This window comes from Lutra lutra, chromosome 13, assembly GCF_902655055.1.
Source record: "Lutra lutra chromosome 13, mLutLut1.2, whole genome shotgun sequence".
Lineage (NCBI taxonomy): Eukaryota > Metazoa > Chordata > Mammalia > Carnivora > Mustelidae > Lutra > Lutra lutra.
Genome location: NC_062290.1, coordinates 34,316,825 through 34,334,596, shown reverse-complemented (window position 1 = coordinate 34,334,596; position 17,772 = coordinate 34,316,825).

Sequence of the window (17,772 nt, the reverse complement as noted above, 5' to 3'; positions counted from 1 at the left end):
GGCAGTCTCAGCTTAAATGACTAACACCTTCCTTTAAGAAACCTACCTACAGCAACCGTCCCTCTTCACCCCACTCCCCGGTACATCCTATGAGCTGTCTCAGCTTTTGGCTCCTTTCTTTAATAACATTTAACACAATTTGCAATTCTTTTGATACACATGTTAAGTGTATTTACTTACATTGGACCATCTCTCTCCCTGGAATTTTCAGTGCATGAGGGAAAGAACTGTATCTGACCTGTTTACTCACCATTGCATTCCTTATAAGAGCCTTTGGCATGTCTAAACTTCTCAAAAACATGTTTCTTGAATTAACAAATAAATGACTATTATTAAATAAAGATCCAAGATATCCCCACATATTCACTACAATAACCATTTCTTAGGTGATGCATTTTAAAATGGAAAAAGCGTACAGGAGATTTGAAGTTCAAACCTAGGCCTTCATTAGACAAGCCTTGCAGATTTTCCAAAATTCTCTGGGTTTGTGCCTGGGGAGTCAGGAAAGAAGCACGAAAAGGCATGTTTGAAAAATGGTGAAGAAAAACATACCTTCTCAAGGGAGGCATACATTTTCCAGTTTAGGAAGACATACAGAGGATCTGCCTTTCTTCAAAAAAGCTCTTATTTCTCCCAATGTTTCCTTTGCTTCTGTCCTTCCCCTTTTTTCTCTTTTTCCATGTAACTCCCAAATTAGTGGCCACAGAAAAAGCAATAAAACAGTGGAAAAAAACCTGCCAATTCATCTAGCTATGAGAGGAGAAATAGCAAGCAGGTCAAGAGAATAGAAATTCAAAAGAGGGACACCTGGGTGGCTCAGTTGGTTAAGCAGCTGCCTTCGGCTCAGGTCATGATCCCAGAGTCCTGGGATTAAGTCCCACACCGGGCTCCTTGCTCAGCAGGGAGCCTGCTTCTCCCTCTGCCTCTGCCTGACACTCTGTCTGCCTGTGCTCCCACATGCTCTCTCTCTCTCTCTAACAAATAAATAAAATCTTTAAAAAAAAGAAAAGAAATTCAAAAGAAAGTCAACAGTAGGTTGCCAAACCTAAGGTTTCTTTCTTCTTTAATTCCATACTTTGTAGAAGGCATCAAAGTTTCAAAGAAAGAGCATGAGCATGTTCCTTATGGCTGCTATAACAAATTACCACAAACTTAAAGCAATACAAATTTATTATCTTAACAGTTCTTCACAGTGTGGGTGAGCTAAAATTAAGGTGTTAGCAGGGCTGCATTTCTTCTGGATACTCTGGAGAAGAATTAGGTCTTTGCCTTTTCCAGCTATTAGAGGCTTCCTGAATTTCTTGTGGCTGCATCACTTTGAGTTCCCCTTCATCATCATATCACCTTCTCTGACTATGATCTTCGTGTCTCCCTCTTAAAAAGATTCCATGCCCTTACCTTAGATTTACCCAGATAATTGGGGATAATCTCTCTAGTTGAAGAATCTTAACTTAATAACTCTGCAAAATCTCTTTTGGCATTCACAGGTTCTGGGAATTAGGATACAGACATATTTAGGGGACCATAATTCATCCTACCACAGTAGGTTTCAATTTTGCTTTTGTTATTTATTTACTATCCTATCGAAGGCACTATGCTAGGCACTTCACATGTTATTTCATTTAATCTTCACAAAAAGTCTCCTCTGTATTTTATATGTGGAGAAATTATGCCTTGGCAATGTGAAACTGCTGGCCTTATAGTCCTATGTTGGGAGAGCAAAACTGCAAACTCATTTCTACTGAACTCCAAAGCTTATGTACCTGGCTGCTGTGTTAATAAAGCTTCTGCACTAACAGGTTTGAGCACACAGAAAATGCTCAATAGATGGTAGTCATTACTGTTGGTATAGTAAGTTTTACCCAACTTCAAACGGTTATGTGACGACTCTGAGTTTTTGACTCCTCATAGGATTAGGCATTTAGTCCTTCATTTGACAAATATTTCTGAAGGTCCAGTAGTCTGTTAGGCCTTGTTCTAGGAAATGAACACTAAATAGTACATGTTCTTATGCAATTTCAATGAAAGAGTGAGAAGTGTTTGTTCATGTCTTCTGCCCATTTTTTGATTGGTTATTAGTTTTTTGAGTGTTGAAGTTGAGAAGTTGTTTATAGATCTTGGATATCAACCCCTTATCTGCAGTGTCATTTGCAAATATCTTCTCACATTCCATGAATTGTCTCATTGTTTTGTTGATTATTTCCTTTGCTGTGCAGAAGCTTTTTATCTTGATGCAGTCTCAAGAGTTCATTTTTGCTTTTGTTTCACTTGCCTTTGGAGATATGTCTTGAAAGAAGTAGCCAGTGTTGAAAAGGTAACTGCCCATGTTCTGCCCTAGGATTTTGATTGATTCCTGTCTCACATTGAGATCTTTCATCTATTTTGAGTTTATCTTTGTGTACGGTGTAAAGGAATGGTTCAGTTTCATTCTTCAATATGTAGCTGTCCAATTTTCCCAGCACTACTTATTGAAGGAACTGTCTTTTATCCATTGGATATTTTTTCCTGATTTGTCAAGGATTAGTGGACCATAGAGTTGAGAGTCCATTTCCAGAGTCTCTATTCTGTTCCATTGGTCTATGTGTCTGTTTTTGTGTCAACACCATGCTGTCTTGGTGATCACAGCTTTGTAATTTAGTTTGAAGTCAGGCAGTGTGATACCCCCAGTTTTGTTTTTCTTTTTCATCCTTCTCTTGGCTATGTGGGGTCTTTTCTTGTTCCATACAAATTTTAGGATTTTTTGTTCCAGCTCTTTGAAAAATGCCAATGTTATTTTAATAGGGATGGCACTGAAAGTGTAAATTGCTCTGGGGAGAATAGACATTTTAATAATGTTTATTCTTTCAATCCATGATCTTGGAATATTTTTCCATCTTTTTGTATCTTCCTCAATTTCTTACATAAGTGTTTTGTTGTTTCTGGAGTATAAATCTTAACCTCTTTAGTTAGATTTATTCTTAGGTATCTTATGTTTTTTGTTGCTATCGTGAATGGAATTGATTCCTTAATTTCTCTTTCTATAGTTACATTGTTAGTGTATAGAAAAGCAACTAATTTCTGTGCATTGATTTTGTATCCTGACACATTGCTGACTAATAGACACATGAAATCAAATCAAAACCACAATGAAATACCACCTTACACGAGTTAGAATGGCAAAAATTAATAAAATGGGAAACAACAAATGTTGGCAAGGATATGGAGAAAGGGGAACTCTCTTACACTGTTGGTGGGAATGCAAGTTGGTACAGCCACTCTGGAAAACAGTATGGATATGGAGTTTCCTCAAGATGTTAAGAATAGAGCTACCCTATGACCCTGCAATTGCACTTATGGGTATTTATACTAAAGTTACAGATGTATTGAAAAGAAGGACACATGCACCCCAATGTTCATAGCAGCAGTGTCCACAATAGCCCACCTGTGGAAAGAGCTGAGATGCCCTTCAACAAATGAATGAATAAAGAAGATGTGGTACATATACACAATGGAATATTACTCAGCCATCAGAAACAATGAATACCCACCATGTGCATCAACATGGATGGAACTGGAGGGGATTATGTTAAAAGAAGTAAATCAAGCATCAAAAGACAGTTATCATATGGTTTCACTCATATATGGGACATAAGCAATAGCACAGAGGACCATAGAGAAAGGGAGGGAAATCCAAAGTGGAAGAAATCAGAGAGGGAGATGAACCATGAGAGACTATGGACCCTGAGGTAACAGGGTGATGGGTATTGAGAAGGGCACATGATGTGATGAGCCCTGGTTTTATACTTAACTAATGAATCATTGAACATTACATCAAAAACTAATTGTGTACTATACAGTGGCTAACTAAACATAATAAAAATAAATAAATAAATAAACTGTTTTACACAAGAAAAAAACAGTTTTGTAGTTCAAACAAATGTGGGAAATCTACATGTAAGCAAAGTCAATTTGATTTTATTTTTTTTACTACAAGATATTTCTGAACCATTGATGTGTAAGTATGCCTCCTGTATTTATTCATTCTATCAACAGCTAGTTATTAAGTGCCTATCATGTACAAGGTATTATAGACACTCTGTTGAGTACAAGCAGGCATAGTTCTTGTCCTCATAGAGTTTACAATCTACTGGGGAAGGTAGACATTTATCACAAATAAAACAAAATAATCATTACAGTACTGCTTTGGAGAGATACTCAATGATAAAGTGTGCACAAGAGGAAATTTCAACCTGGTCAGGGAAGATCAGGAGAGATAATAGCACCAAGAAGGAAAAACAAGTTTAGGTGAGGAGAAAAAGGGAAGAGATTTCTAGGCAAAAAGAACCTGTTTAAAGGCCCTGTGGTGGCCAGGAACATATGAAGGACTGGAAAAATTCTCTAAAATTGCGATGCAGTAGACAATGTTTCTCTCATTATTTGCTCTTGAAACTCTTCCCCCTCCTCCTCCTCTTCCCCCCTTCTCTTCCTCCTCTGCTCTGCTGCCCCTTCTCCTTCCTCTCCTTTCTTCTCCTTCTCCTTCTTGTTGTTGAGATTTCTGATAAAGCTAAGATTGTCTTCTGAAATGAAGATAATTGCAATAAAAATGAACTAAATAGGTCTTCTGTAGTATAAAAGGCAACAATCATTGTAGTTATCATTGAAGTGATATCATCTTTATAGACAGAATAGTCTTAGATTGGGAATATTTTCAGTAACCAAAATAAAATAGAACAAAGAAAAGCTACAGTGGCTTAAAAATAGGAGTTCATTTCTCTCCATCACAAGAAGACTGAGGGATAGGCAAATGCTGATTTTGGTCTAGTGACCTGACAATGTTTCTATAATTTTACTTTCCTTTTCTCATTATCAGTAGGTGGGTGCTGCAAATCCAGTTATCCAATTATAATATATATATATATATATATATATATATATATATATATATATCGTGACATTTAGGGAAGACTTGGTCTGGGGATTATGAAAACATAATGAAGCATGTAAACCCTTCCTCCCCTCCCCCCCCACCACTACATTAAAATAATTTTCTATTGTCCCTAAGCCTTTATGGTAATCTTGTTAAAACTTGGTCTTTGTCATGCTAAGGTAATAAATATAAATATAAATATAAAATATATATATTTTTCTAAGATAGGACAGCAAAAGTTTTTCCAGTAACCATCTCCCACAAATTTCCCTTTACATCTTAATTGTCCAGAAATGGGTCATATGACTACCCCCAGCTGTAAACAAGACTAAGAAAGAAGAGACAGGATAGTCAAAATTGACTTGGACCAATCCTAATTCATCATCAGAAGCCAAGCACTTTGTTGCTCAGTGAAATGGGGTTCCATTAGGAAGAAGAGAGGAGAAAGGATGTTGGGAAGGCAAATAATAGTTTTATTCAAAGGGAGATTTTGCCAAGTTTGTTATTGCTGTTCCTGGTGTTATTGTTCACTTCATTTGTTTGCTACTTTAGTCTGGTCCTGGAGAAGTTGGATGTTCAGACTCAAATTCAGGGAGATTTCATCAAATCATTCTTTTTGGTTGGATGCAAAATGGACTCTGCAACCTAGCACTAAAGCAAAAGTTCCCATACAGTTCCTTTCTAGTGTTCCAACAGCTGGATATCCTGGCATTTAGGGAGGACTTGGTCTGGGGATTATGAGAACATAATAGAGCATGTAAACCCTTCCTCCCCTCCCCCCCATACCACTACATTAAAATAATTTTCTATTGTCCCTAAGCCTTTATGATAACCTTGTTATAACTTGGTCTTTGTCATGCTAAGGGAATAAAGATAGAGTCTTGGGCCAAAATTTGAGAAAAGGCAATGTAAGGATAAAGATCTAGAACTTGGGGGAGACAGCCACAGTCTGGTGCCAGATAGCTGGCTAAGGTGTCAAGAGCAGCCTGGATAGATTTGTGAAATGTGTACACATCTTCAGGGATTCTCAGAAAAAATCTAAGGCATAGAATCAGGAAAAACACTGGACTTCTTTGATTAGGTAGGATGGAGGCTTAGATTATTGCTGATTGGACATTAAAGGAAAACATGATCCTTGAGGACAGGAGATGTATGGATACCTGGATTATGTTAATATTTATTGACTATGTATTAAGAAAAAGAGAAAATGAAGAAACATTGAATGAAAGCCCATTTTGTGAATACACAAGCTGGGTTATCACAGAAAGCAGGTATCCATTGGTGCTAGTGAAGAATCTGGACTTAGATTAAATAGGGATGCCTGGATGGCTCAGTAGGTTAAGCATCTGACCTCAACTCAGGTTGTGATCTCAGGGGCCTGGGATGGAGCCAGCATCAGGCTCCCTGATCAGCAAGGAGTCTGCTCCTCCCCTCCTCTGCCTCTCCCCCAACTTGTTCTCTCTCTTTCTCTCAAATAAATAAATAACTTCTAAAAAAGAAAAGTTTAAACAGATATTTACTGCTGCAAATGCAATAAATGGTAGACTGCTTTTGAGACAAGATCATTTATTCCAAAACCATTGTTCTTCTCATGACATCATTGCCTGTCTATATATGTATACATATATATGTATATATATATACACACACACATATACATATAGACATGTCTATAGACATGTCTATATGTATATGTGTGTGTGTGTGTGTGTGTATAAAATATATATATCATCTTCTGTCAAATTAGAAAGTGACACTGGTGAATTATTAGAATCTAAGCATGAGCTCTTCACCACCTGTTTCTATCAGTCACTGAAATTTGTTCTGTTTGTGCCAGATAATGGTGAAAGCACCTTCACCAACCTCTTTCCCATTGTAGTCAAGCCTATGATGGATATACTTTAAAGTATCCTGAGAGATTCTTCTGTTCTTAGAAAAAAAAAAATGAAGGAGATTGAAGATAATGCATCAGTAAGTGGCTCTGGGACTTCATGACCCAACAAGAACCACACAGATTATTAGACAGTTTTAAGTGACTTGACCATGACATGGAGCCCCTAGAGAACTACAAGATCATTGTCGCCACTGTCCCAGAGGATGAAGCTGAGTGACTTGAGTACTCTCCATCTCTCAGAGAAAATGAAAGGGGAAAGAAAGCAAATTGTGTTTATTTGCCTGGGCCACTGGGCCAATTCAGCCATTGTGAATTCTCTAAGGCATCATCACTGTAAAATATGTTTGCACACATATATTTGCTTTGTGGAATAGCCAAGAATCCCAGAACAACTGGCTGAGTTGCTTATGGAGGAACAGGCTAGCCATTAAAAGCAAGGCACTACTCATTCCCCCCTTTACATTGTCTCACCTAATCATTATCTCATTCATCTCTTTATACTGTTTAAATAAAAGTTGTGTGAGATCAGTACATACCAAGAGCAGTTATAACAAGCTCGGTTGTGCTGCTATAACAAATAACCCTAAATTCCAACAGCTTAGAATAATCAAGGTGTTTTTCCTGCTTCTGCTATGTATCCATCGCATGTTGGCAGTGGCCTTTGCTCCATGTCATCCTCATTCAAGGAACACAGATGATGGAGACACCACCACCTGGAATTCCACAGATCAGTATTGCAGATGGAGAGAGGTGGAGAATCATGCATATTACATACCATTTACCTTACATTTCACCGATCAAAGAAAATCATATGGCAACTAACTTCAAGGGTGATGGGGAGTGTAATTCTTTATTTTGTCTAGAAATAGAGGGAAATGGTATATCAGTGAAAAATAAAAATGTCTGCTACAAAAATTGATGTGTTACTACAAAAAAAGGCTATCTGTTAATTTGATCCAATGTACCACAAACTGGAAATGGCCTCAGAGATTATATATTTACAAATGAAGCTTTTCCTTGGTACCAGTGAACCTAAGCTGGAAGACAAATTTTGTCAGGGACACTCTGTAAACCACTGAGTCCAGAAACTTCTTGGCAGCATCAATACCCTGACATTTCTCCATCATTATTCTTCTCATGCTTAACTTGATCTGAGACACAACAGCCATGTGAAAATATAAAATCACTGGTTTCCATCATAATTAATGTCTTTAAGGACTTCTTCTAATTTTTTTTATCCCCAAATTATACCTGAGCTTTACTCCATCCTGAAACGTTCTCCACAAATGGGGCTCAATGATGCTGTGAGACTCAGCACAGAGTGGAAGCTCTTTTTTTATGTTACCTGGTGACTTAAAAATAACTTGAAGTTTTACTGCTTGCTTCTAAATCAAAATTTTCCAAGGCAGAATAAGTAAATCAATATAACTTCCTTAAAAGAATTAATTGACCATTTCTGCACAGGAATTATGTGCCTTTTCCTTTATCTTCAGTCAGTGAGGGGTTTGGTTGGGACTAGAATTGCAGTGAATTAGGAGATGGGATTGAGCTGTAGCATGCCTTATGTCCCACACTCATAGGCTGAGGAGCATAGAGACCTATATATGAAACCTACTATGTGCCAGAGTTGATGCCAAATGATTCTTATACCTAGGAGATCCAGGGGTTGATGCCAAGAAGTTCATGAATCTCTATCATGGAATGCAAGAATGTTTGCACTTATGAATATATCTGTTCTTCTTGGAAGAAGCTTTGCAGTTTTCATCAAATTCTTAAAGGGATCATGATCCATAAGATATCAAGAATCTCAGTATTAAGCTAAGTAAGAAAGTCTATGCATTCCAGAAATTTATACAGACCTGGAGTTTTCTGAAGGATAAGTGCAAGTTGCTTTACATAAAAGAAGTATTTCTAAAAGTCAGATATGAATCACATAATATTCAAACGGTGGTGGTCCTTACATAAACTAATCCTTCAGTAAGATGATCATGGTCTATTTTATTAATTTTGTGTAAGTTCGAATTTTGCAATAGGGAAATATATAAGGTACTTCAGAAAAATTGTATTTCCTAGGTAGTATCAAATTACATTTTAAAATTCATAGGAAATAAACATATGCATGCATGTACACAAACACATATGCAGGCATGCACGTGTGCATGCACACACACATGCACACACACATCTTTCATGTTCCCAAACTTACAGGTCATGGAGATCAGGTCAACATACTCTTTTCATTATAGTTCCCTTCTATATCCATGCAATTTCCTTGTGCTACCCTCTCCCTGTAGTCTTACAGTCCAGTATATATATATATTTTTTTTTTAATTTTTTTATTAATCATTTTTTTATTTATTTTCAGCATAACAGTATTCATTGTTTTTGTACCACACCCAGTGCTCCATGCAGTCCGTGCCCTCCCCAATACACACCACCTGGTTCCCCCAACCTCCCACCCCCCACCTCTTCAAACCCTTCAGATTGTTTTTCAGAGTCCATAGTCTCTCATTGTTCACCTCCCTTTCCAATTTCCCTCAACAGCCTTCTCCTAACTCCCCATATCCTTCATGTTATTTGTTATGCTCCACAAATAAGTGCAACCATATGATAATTGACTCTCTCTGCTTGACTTATTTCACTCAGCATAATCTCTTCCAGTCCCATTCATGTTGTTACAAAAGTTGGGTATTCATCCTTTCTGATGGAGGCTTAATACTCCATAGTGTATATAGACCACATCTTCCTTATCCATTCATCCGTTGAAGGGCATCTTGGTTCTTTCCACAGTTTGGCAACCATGGCCATTGCTGCTATAAACATTGGGGTACAGATGGCCCTTCTTTTCACTACATCTGTATCTTTGGGGTAAATACCCAGTAGTGCAATTGCAGAGTCATATAGTCCAGTATATTTTGACAATTTTCTTACCACTTCTCTCAATGACAGGGCCCCTTGTTCAACACTATGACATGCATATCATGCATAAATAAAGCTTAATTTCTACATGACAAGGATAGAAATGTATGAGCTTAATTCAATACTAAGCATTCCATCTTCTTTTCACAGGTATCTTACCCCAGATGTAATTTCTCATTCTCTTTTAGAAGTTTAAGTGTAATGATCATGGAATACTAGAAAGAATACAACATTTACAGTCAAGAGACCTGGGTTTAATTCCCAGCTCCACTCTTTAAAAAAAAAAAAGGATTTTATTTATTTATTGACAGAGAGAGAGAGAGATCTCACAAGTAGACAGAGAGGCAGGCAGAGAGAGAGAGGGAGAAGCAGGCTCCCTGCTGAGCAGAAAGCCCAATGAGGGGTTCGATCCCAGGACCCTGAGATCATGACCTGAGCCAAAGGCAGAGGCTTTAACCCACTGAGCCACCCAGGTGCCCCCCCAACTCCACACTTTATCTGTTTCACGTAACCAAGTCACTTATCTTTTCTGAACATCTTTCCCTATCTATAGAATGAAAAAACAGTACCTAACTAATAGTATAAGATTACATGAAAAGTTACCATTAAAGAAAATAATGTATGAATAATAATCAATGAACCTAGCATGTGGGCTGGTAAGTAGAAAATGTTCAGGTACTTAATGAATGTTACTTGGATCTGATCACAGCAAGTAAATTCAACCAAAAGATGGAATATTTCACATTAGATTTGTTTCCTAATATTTCCATTTGAGTCTAGAAACAGAACACCTGAAGAGCCCATTTTCAGATTTTCCTCAAACTTCTTTGAGAGTACATTTGAATAGTTAGCAGGGATACAGAACTAAAATAAGATAAAAGTCTTCATCATTTGAATCCTATTCACTTGCTATTGCATTGCATAAGATTTTCTTATATGAGAAGGATGTTTCCATATTGCATTTGAGTTCATCAGTTATTTAAAATTATATACTGAAAATACATAAAATATACCTAAACCTTTTCCCCCCCTCTAATGGTCAAGAAATTGAGGAGTCCTTAAAAGTTCTGTTATGATTATCATGTGATATTAGCATTTCACATGGTTCAACATACTTCATGAGCATACAAGTATGGTTTTGAGATGCGACCAAGGAGAGCGAAAAACTATAAGAAACTCTTAATCTCAGGAAACAAACTGAGGGTTGCTGGGGGTGGTGGGCGGCTAGGTTATGGATATTGGGGAGGGTCCCAATAATACACAATTACACATTGTGAATTCTGTAAGACTGATGATTCACAGAACTGTACCCCCGAAGCAAATAATATATGTTTAAAAAAAGAAAGAAATAGGCATTTATGATTCCAGATACTCTGAAGTTAATTGTGACATTGAAAATACACTATTCTCCACGCTTTCCAAAAAAATAGATGAATGGAGGTCACTTCTCCCAGACCTATGGATGGTGTACTTGATCTCCACTTCCCTCCCTTACCTTACCCACAGGTATGGCATGATTCCCATCTGCCAGAATGTTTCATTTGCTTTCTGAGAATCCAGGCTCTGGTTCAACAGTCCTCCTTGCCTCCACATTTCCATTACCAGCCCTGGGGCATTTCTGCCACCAGTGTTTTCATACCCCACTTTCAGCCAATGGAGAATTTCTGTTGAATCCATGTTGATTGGATCTAACAGTCTTCTTTTTTTAATTCAAAAGAAAATAAAGATTTTTAAAATTATTTCTCTTCCACTTAAAAAAATCCTCTAAGATAGCAACAGTTGCATAATTAGTTAGCAATTATTTGAATTTCAGTATCAACTTTACCGGATTTGTTGCCTACTATTGTTTTCCTGTAACACATATATTTCTTGCACAGATTATTTGTTGATTGATTTTGATAACATAACATTATTTTGTTGATTTGTTTTGTTATTTAATTTGTCATTTTAACCATTTTTAGTTGTATAGTTCAATGGCAATAAGTACATTCACATTGTTATGCAACCATCACCACCATCCATCTCCAGAACTTCTTCATCTTCCCAAACTAAAACTCCATATTCATGGGGTGCCTGGGTGGCTCAGTCCATTAAGAGTCCAACTACCTTGATCTCAGGGCCATGTTTTCAAGCCCTGCATTGGGCTCCATGCTAGGCAAGGAGACTACTTTTAAAAAAGGGAGGGGGTACTCTTCTGGGAAGATAAAAGTTCATATCCATTAAACAATAACTTCCCATTTCACTTATTGGCAGCCCCATGGAACCACCATTCTACTTTGTTCTTATGAATTTGACTTAGACATTGCATAAGCTAGAGTCACACAGTATTCATCCTTTTGTTGCTGGCTTATTTCACTTAACATGACATGTTCACATTTCATGCATAATTTGCAGTATACTACAGGATTTTCTTCCTTTTTAATACTGAACAGTATTCTATTATATATACACATACTGCACACATATATACATACATAGATGTGTATATATATATGTGTGTGTGTGTGTGTGTATATACACACACACTGCATCTTGCTATTCATTCACTCCATCTTTTATTTTATTTTTTTTTTAATTTATTTAACAGACAGAGATCACAAGTAGGCAGAGAGGTAGGCAGAGAGAGAGGAGGAAGCAGGCTCCCCACTGAGCAGAGAGCCTGATGCGGGGTTCAATCCCAGGACCCTGAGATCATGACCTGAGCTGAAGATAGAGGCTTTAACCCATTAAGCCACCCAGGCGCCCCCCCATCTTTTATTTTAAGAAACACCACTTGAATACTTTTTTTTTTCCAAAAAGGACACATAAACAATGAATTCTGGAACACTGAAAAGAAATTGAAAAAAAATTGTTTTTAAAAGTATATGTATATTAAAAACAAACAAAAAAGGACACATATGACTCATATATTTCTAAATAGTAACATTTCTTTCTATCTTTTACCACTCCTTCTGGGTCATTTATTAGACAGCAATTTCATCTTACGATTGTCTTAATATTTGCCTTTGGATTTCTATTTGTCAAAGTTAATTTTATATTAAGGATGACTTCTAATTTTTTCATGATGTAATTTACTATGTGTGGGGTGTTTTTTTTAATTTTCCTTGTTAATAATATATTTTTCTTATTTCTTGACTTGAGTACCTTCTCATGTTTGCAAGTGTTATTAATTAATTTCTTCAAGGTTTTTTGTTTTATTTTGTTTTGTTTTGTTTTTCTGTTTCTTACATCGTCTCTGAATTCTTCTAGCTTTCTTCCTTTATTATATACATTTTGGCTTGTGGTGTTCATGTTACATGTTTTCTTCAGAAATCTGACAATTCTTCCTTCCTTTTCATATTTAAGAGTGAGGCATTGACAACTTAGTAAATGTCTCATGGACTTAGTATCAAGGATGCTAAGATGGTGAGCAAACATCTTCAGGGAACTTCATAGTTTTAAGTACCTGCCTATATTTTCCTCTGGATCAACTGGTTACTCTATAGATAAATTCTCTAATCTTCATGAGCATATGTAAGTCAAAAGGTTGAGGCATGGTGAGGCCAGATTTCTGGAAGCTTGAGGAGAAGCAGGACAGTTGATGATGCATCATTTTTACATATTCTTCTAGTTTTCTGGATGGTAGCTCACCCCTGTCCCCAACTATGTTTAGGAGTCCTTAGGCCAGAGCTTGTCTGGGTCAATTTCTCATAAAATTAAATGTCTACCTTCTGTCTGGTTAGGAAAGTACAAATCCCTACTAATAAGAGCAGAAAAGTATATTTAGGGTTTCAACCATTCCTTCAACAGACTTTTAAGAAATCCTAGTTTCAGCCCTACTGTTCAATCCAGCCTTCAGAGGCTTCCAGTGACTCTTTTTTCTGATCATTTTCAGAGTTCCATGGAAATAAACTGGCTCCCCTCTTGTTCATTTTTCACTCTGTGGTCTTCAGTTTCTGCTTTCTTTACTTGAGTTGGTCAGTTACTACTGGTCGATTGGGTTCGACCAATAGTAAGTTACCAGTAGACATTACCAGTAGTAAATGTCAACTTTGTTGACATTTCCCTTCTACTATCTTTCCTTCTGTGGTTTTTGTCTTTATGGGTTTAATTTTTTATTTGCTTATAGTCATTTTGTAAAGAAGCTGTGATAAATGCTTGTGTTCTTTCCTCCTAACTTAACTGAAATCATTGATATAACTTTTTCCACTTCCAGAATTTCCTTTTGGTCAAGATATAGTCTATGTTACTGACAAGGAAATCATATTACCTCCTTTCATATATTTTGTCTGGCCTATCTTAAATCATTAACTTTGTTCACTTCATTAGACTTCTAGTTCTACAGAGGCATGGGATTTCAGAATTGGAAGAACTTTTAAGTAGCTAGATTTAGCCCCTCCTTAAATAGATGGCCTTTCCATTGTCCTAACTACATAGGGTTACCTGCATTTAAAATCAACATTTGACAAAAAAAAAAAAAAAAAAAAAGATGTTTCTCTAGAGATTTCATTCTGATCTCTCCCCTTTCACTCACAATCCACATCCAAAATCTGCCATTCCTATTCTTTTAAACTCATAAATGTTCTTGAATGCAGCTCATTTCACCATTCATGCCTCTCCCATCTTTTTGGCCCTCCTTCTTTCCTAGAGAACTGCTCTTCATCTTTCAAAACCCAGTTCACAAAGTCATCTCTTCTATAAGATCTTCTGACTACTAGCTTCTTTGCCTTCCATGGCATTTTTTCATTGGTCTTTGTAACTTTTATCACATGTTACCATGAAATTTTTTCATGTCATCTCCTCTCCCCATTAAGATCATGGTTTCTTGGGGCGCCTGGGTGGCTCAGTGGGTTAAGCCGCTGCCTTCGGCTCGGGTCATGATCTCAGGGTCCTGGGATTGAGCCTCGCATCGGGCTCTCTGCTCAGCAGGGAGCCTGCTTCCTCCTCTCTCTCTGCTTGCCTCTCTGCCTGCTTGTGATCTCTCTCTGTCAAATAAATAAATAAAATCTTAAAAAAAAAAAAAAGATCATGGTTTCTTCCCAGGCAACATTAACATCACTTCCACCTGTGGCTGAGGGTGATTTCGGGAAGTACTTTGTGAAATTGTGCTGTGTGTCTGAAAAAGGACATCCATGACATGACAAAGAAAAAAATGTAATATTTATTAATAAGGATAAAAGAGTAACAGAGATCATTCGAGGAATGACTTTCAAGTAATCCTTGCACCTGATCATGAAACTCTAGATGAATACAGCTATATTTATAACTGTATATGTATAGATTTTATTCTTATAATCTCTTCTGTACATATTAAAAGCAGCATTAGTACAAATCCTGATAACTTGGACCTTTAATTACATGAATGTTTTTACTAAGCACAACTTCAGAAGACAGGCTTATACAGATGAATAAAAAATTTTTGGATTAAGAAAGAGAGTTGTAGGTGGTGGTAGTTTTTGGTGTAATTAGATGTTAGATGCAGTTACTTTATCCTCTTAAAATCTGGGTGGTTTTAGCTTGAACTCCCATTTCATGCTTTGTGGCAAGTACGTTCTCCTTAGGATTTCTTTACATTTCCAACGACAGAAAAGTACAAGAGTATTGCATTCCCAAAGACATCCATAGCTTTGATTTTTGGCTCTAACAAAATTCTTGTACCTGTGGAGTTGAATTTTCTTGAATTTTGTGAGTTACCAAGGTAGGTTATCATTCTTTAGTAATCAGACAGACTCAAGAGACAGATGTGGGAGGTGGGGGAAGAGATTGATTGATTGTCTGATTTTAATGAATTGGCTCATGAAATTGTGGAGGCTGGAAGTCCAAAATCTGCTGGCAGAATTTCCTCTTCTTCTGGAGAGGTCAGTCTTTTTTTTTTTTTTTAAGATCTAATTGGCTTTATTAAATGGTTCATGAATTCAGCATTTCCTATCTAGGCCCATAAGATAATCAGCCTTGTGGCAGGAGAAGGTTTCAACCTATCCAAAAAACACACATATAAAACAGGAACATACTGGTAACCCCTACTAAGTGGCAATTGAATAAAGTCCAGCTGCAGGTATTCAACAGGTCCAGAGAGAGGAAGTTTGAGGCTTCTAGGGACAAAAATAGTTTTCCTAGGATTATGGACCTGAGACAACTCTTAAAATACCTGGGTGGAGTGGGGGGGAGTAGTCAGAGCTACAGGAAACCCAAAATGGCTGCTTGGTTCTTCCTATTCCCCGAGGAACTCCATTTTTCTGGTTTTACATTCCTTCACCCACCACAGGGCATTAAAGATGACTCAAATTATGAATAGACATTGGTGGAAGACTTCTATAAAATTGGAAAAGTCAGTCTTTTTCTCTTAAGACTTCAATGATTGGATGAGATCCATCCACATTATGGAGGATAATCTGCTTTATTCAAAGTTTACTGATTTAAATGTTAATCTCATCTTAAAAGTACCTTCTTGGCAACAGCCAGACTAATTTTTGACCAAATATCTGGGTATCATGGCCTAGCCAAATTGACACATAAAATTAACTACCACACACTCCAACACGGAGCCATATAGTGGAGTGATTAAAAGCACAGGCTCCAGAGTCAGGCTTTCTGGGTTCTTCATTCTGGCTCCTTTCAGAGAAAGTCACACAGTCATTTTCTACTGTATGACTTTGAGAAAATACTTAACTTTTCTGTATCTCAATTTAGTATTATTTGATCAAACACCTTGCATCTAAAATTGTTTATTGTTCATGGTACCACAAGAATAATAATTCACTTATTACACTATGCCATGTTGCAACCCACTTACCATCTATCTTGCTCTTCATTCCCCTTCTCCATCCTAGGATGTCCCCAACTCTGAACAAGATTCATAAACCCAGTGTTAGTCATGTCATTCCTAAACCTATCTGCGTTCAGAATGAACTGGATGTTTATTTAACTGTGGATCCTTACATGCCCCCTTTACTAAATTGAAGTGTGCATACAATGCAAGACTCTCCTTTCTTAATAAGCACCCCCAGGAAACCCTTATTCCAAATAAGGTTGGAATATACCTGATCTGGTTGCCTTCATAAAACCACTCCAGCTCCACCTACACATATAAAATCAGAATGTCAGCCTCTCTGGGCCTCATCAAGGTTATAAAGCACTCCAGGTGATGTTCATGTACCAGGATTGAGAACTACTGATTCATTGACAAACTGTCCATTTAGATCTCTCTCTATAAATCTCAAACCTTCCAAGGTACACAGATCATCCATTCGTTTAGCAGCAAAGGTGTGGGCAAGATTCACTTTCTTTAGATAGAGGTTGGATTTTTTTTTTTTGAGGTTGGATTTTAAATAGCATTTTCTCTCCCTCTTACCTGTTTCTTCTTTCACATGTTTCTTCTTTCACATGTTTCCTGTTTCAGGATTTGCTTCTCTAGTGACATGCAGTTTGATGATACTTCTACCATTTTACCAATTAGCTGCTCCTTTCACTAATAAGTGGCAGAAGTTGCATCTCTAATGATTCATGAGGTTTGCCCAGCATTAAGTGATGTCTATGCTGGGTCCATCTAACCTCCTCAGCAGCTGAGTGGAGAGCAGAGGCATCAATCATGCACTTAATCCACACCAACCAACTGCAGAGGTTTGTTTCTAGTAGAAAATAAAGCTCTCCTTGGGGAACTGGAGATTGACAACCACTAAGGCCAGATGTTGAGAAAGGAATTCAGTGTTTTATGTTGTTTTTTGGTTTTGTTTGTATAACTCCACTAGGTCAAACACTTGAGAATGACCAACCTCTCAATCCTCACACGCTTAATGTTGAACCAATGGAACAGACACTATTTTTTAAATATGAACTACAGTTTGGGGGTAGATTGTTTTGTTGATTTTTTTTTATTTTTAATGCAGTTATTTTGTTTCTTACTTTTCTTGAAACTTATGATTTTAGAAATGAAGATTGAAGTGATTTTCCAGTGTGATAAAGTTCTCCAAACAGCAAGATCCATCAGAATTGTCACAAAGAATCAGCCTAAAAACTTCATCCTGAGTTTCCTGATCTCTATCTTCCTTGAGTCCATTACACAAATCATGAGGCA